Raw genomic sequence first — 4,368 nt, 5'->3', positions numbered from 1 at the left:
GCGCCTTACTTTACTCATATTTTTTGCAATACTCTTTATTATTTGTTGCGACTTCTCATGTTTCACGACAACTTTTTATGTCGCCTTATATTTTTTGATACTTATTTTTTTCTTCACAATCTTCGCGACAAACCTTAAAAATGTGTCGCGTTAATTGACTTGTTGCGACAACTTTTTGAATGTCGTAAAAAATCTTGTCGCAAAATCACTATTTTGTTGTAGTGACCACACTTTTTCTTAATGATTTTTTTGTCCTTATTGTTATTGGATTGACTAAAATTGCTAACACCTTTGACTTGAGGTTTTTGATTGAATGGGACATTCTCAACATGTAGAACCTCCCTATGTTCATATTTCAATTTCAACTCTCTGTTCAAAAGAGAGTCGTGGATTATATCAACAGTTAAGTAACTTCTACCAAATTCCAAAGCATTTTTCATGTGTTTATGTTTTTCTCCTAATGCATTAAGTAGACCCACCACTTTTTGTTCATTAGAGATTTTTTCACCACAATTTATAAGATCTTGAGTAATCCTATTAAATCTGTCATGTTTTCTTTTGAGTCAATACTAGGGTCAAATTTAAAACTAAAATACTATCTCCAAAGAAAATATTTATTTGGTAGAGTCTTTGTGAGATACTTTTTCTCTAAAGCAGTCCACAATTCTACGGCTGTCTTAGTTTCTCCTACTTTCCTTATTACAAGTCAGGTAAGTGGAAAAACATAGTACTCCAAGTTTAACTCATCTTTTTCAGTTTTTCTATCAGTGCTTAAGTTTTCTGGCCAATATTCATCAATAGTTTTAGCACATTTTGGTTGTAGCATAAGAGCTTTTATTTTCTGGCACCTAAGACTAAAGTCTCCTTTGCCATCCCAAATTTGAACATCTATTTTAGAAGTCAAATTGTGCAATAGTTAGTAATTATATTTAAGTGATATAAACAAGAATATATCAAGTAAGTCAGTATCAGATAACCAGTTTATAAGACAGATAAAGTAATCTAGACTTGACAAAAACTAATACAAGATTAATAGTTAAGCATAATTATACCCAGTAAGCAATAAAACAATTCAGCATGTATGGTATCAAGATTATTCACATGCAAGAAAAACATATTCCACAAGCAGAAGACAATTGGAGTATCAATGTAGAGATTAACTATATCCAACAGTTCAGAACGGGTAATTGAAATTAAACCCAACATTAAAATTATAGCACACACTAATTGGCAAATTATGGATTTCAAGAGTCACGTAAAGCCGTTTTTGGATTTCTTCAACCTTAGACACTAATTCACTCAAATTCTAGGGTTCTCTCAGGGACCCTCAGGGATCCCTAAATATAAGGGCAAATTTAGGGTTGTATTCAAGAAATCCTTTGTTTGCAGAAAATCGTTTAAGAGATTCCTTAAGGAAGAGGGTTTAAAAATGTTACCAAAATTATGAATATAAGAAGATACCCTACAAAATCACAAGTCAACTCCAAGTTCATATCGAATGAGGTTCTTTGAACAATAATAGCAGATTATTAATTTTTTAACAAAAGAGTCTAACCAAAAACACAGACAGAGGGTTTTGAAACAGATTTGACAAGGAAAAATGATTTTCTCTCTAATATTACTGTTGGTCTTAGATCCCTTTCAAACTTTGTGTTTCTTTTGTTAAAACCAGAGAGCGTCGAAAAATAATAGGAAGATAAAGGAACATGAAGAATTTTCGAACAAAGGCTTGAAGGTTCAGCGACCGCTTCTAATGCTTAGTCACCCATTAACCATCCATTAGGATATCGCTCAAATTCACTAGAAAGGCCCAAAAATAGGCAAGAACAACAATTACAAAAAGCACCAAATGTTCGAATGTATCTTTCTCTCAACTGTAAGGATTTTTTTAATCAATAGATGGGTTTATATGTGTAAATAATTGTGTGTTAAATTAAAGGCTATCGAATTCGGTTGAGCCCAATTAAAGTGATCTAATAAGACTTCGATTTTGGGTTTTAATGTATCCAATTAAAGTGTGGGTTTACATATGTGTAGAGACCGGGCTCAAGTTCTAATTCTATGATGGACCGAATTAGATCACAGGGCGTCGCTATATAAATATGGTTATGGTCCTCAAATCACATGTACGTATTATTTATTCTCTACTGCATCCTATCACAGAGAGAAAAAGGAGACCGCGTGTAGATTTGGAAGATTATACCGCGAAATTCATTATTGCATTAACCATGTTTGATTCAGGTACGCTTTCGCTATAATTCTTCAATTTCTTGATGATTTAGCATGAAAAATCAGGTGATTTAAAGTAATAAATTATCCTACAAGTGGTATTAGAGCCTCTTCATGTTGAATCATTGAGAATCGAATAATTTATTTGGTTCTTCCAATATTCTTTTGAAATTTTCAGATTTAACAAATATGGATTTATTTTTGTTGAATTTGAAAACATTGTGGTATATTATTATTGTTTATCTTTCATAATTTGGATTAAAAATAATTTAGGTTTGAGAAATTTCGGATTATGGATTTTATGGATTTTGAATCCAGATTTTGGGTTAAAAAAATTAATTTGGGGCTGCTGCCGGCAGTAGCGCCGACGCTACCTATGAGCCGGCACCATTGCTTCAGGCGGCGCTAAGGAGAAGAGAAAAAATCTTCTAGGGTTTTCAATTTTGAGAATTGGGGGCAGGGGGCTTCTTTTGTAAATTAGGTAATTTGAGGCCCCTGCTTACAATTAGGGTTAGGGTTATAAAATTAAGGTTTCAGTTCCTAACATTTAAGTTATATTAAGATTTGGGCCTTTAAGTTTTGAATTTAATAATTCAGTCCCTAAAGTTTTAAAATTAATTAATTCGGGCCATTAAATTCTGAATTTTATAATTAAAGCCCTCAAACTTTAATTATTAATTCAAATTGGCCCCAAAGTTTATAATTAATTCAAATTGACCCCTAAAGTTTTCAAATTTTCAAAATTTGACCTCTAAAGTTTTGAATTAATTGATTATGGTCCCTAAAGTTTCAAGGTTGTTAATTTCAACCTCTAAAGTTTGGAATTAATTAATTTTGCCCCCTTAAAGTTTTGAATTATTAATCCTAAGGCCTCTAAAGCTTAAAAGTAATCAAAATATGCAAATTTGGTATTTCTCTTTCTCAAATTTTGGTACTAATGACACTTTTAAGAGATATAATATTCGAAAGTTAGTTAATTGAAGCAACATGTTGTCGAAGCAACATGTTGTCAAGGCAACCTCTCTTGTGAAAATTGACTAACTTAGAGTATTAAAAGGTGTTTGTGCATGTGTTATTCATGGGAATATTGGTCGGCCCAAAGAAGGTCAATATTTAGTTGAATACATGTACACCTGTGGTGAGAAACGTGTGAAGATTATTTGGTTTAATGTATGATCAATAAATCGGTCCAAAGAAAGGTTTGTTGATTGACACGTTGCTTTATCGTCAATGTTTGATCACTACGCTAAAATACCGCTTACAAGTCAATATCTCTATCCAAAGACTAGATATTGATGTTGTGCTTGGTATCTTGTGATGGGCCCTATCACTATTTGAGAATATTATTATTTTCATATTAAAGATATTCATGTGAGTTATTCATAATAATCGTTCTCTAATTCAATTTCAGGTTCTGGTACTAATATCTCTGCTAGCATCAATTCAATTCCAATGCTTAATGGCACAAATTTCAGGGCATGGCAAGAGAACGTGATTATTGTTCTCGGAGTCATGGATCTGGACCTTGCTTTACGGGTCGATCAACCTGCTGCACTTACTGATAAGAGTACCTCTGATGACAAGAGGGAGATGAAAAAGTGGGAACAATCGAACCACATTAGCTTAATAGTCATGAAGCGTGCTATTCCAGAAGCATTCCGGGGCACTATGTCTGATAAGGTGACTACGGCTAAGGGTTTCCTTGAGGACCTTGAGAAGAGGTTTGCGAAGAATGAAAAGGCTGAAATAAGTACACTTTTAGCAAACCTTGTCTCAATGAGGTATAAAGTGAAAGGAAACATTCGGAAGTACAGTATGGAAATGTCTCACATTGCTTCAAAACTAAAGGCACTCAAGTTTGGATTTATCTGAAGATTTGTTGGTGCACTTGGTTCTGATATCCCTTCCGGCACATTTCAGTCAATTCAAGGTGAGCTATAACTGTTAAAAGGATTCACGGTCCCTTAATGAGCCCATCTCACATTGTGTCCAGAAAGAGGAAAGACTGAAATATGAGAAGACAAAAAGTGTTTATTTGGCCACCACCTCTAAGGACAAAAAGAACAAGAAAAAGAAGTTGTGGGTACGGCATCACAAAAGAAACAGCATAAGAAACCAACTAAAGGTAGTTGTTTCTTC

Source organism: Olea europaea, unplaced genomic scaffold, assembly GCF_002742605.1.
Source record: "Olea europaea var. sylvestris unplaced genomic scaffold, O_europaea_v1 scaffold3803, whole genome shotgun sequence".
NCBI lineage: Eukaryota > Viridiplantae > Streptophyta > Magnoliopsida > Lamiales > Oleaceae > Olea > Olea europaea.
This window is presented reverse-complemented; position numbering follows the sequence as displayed.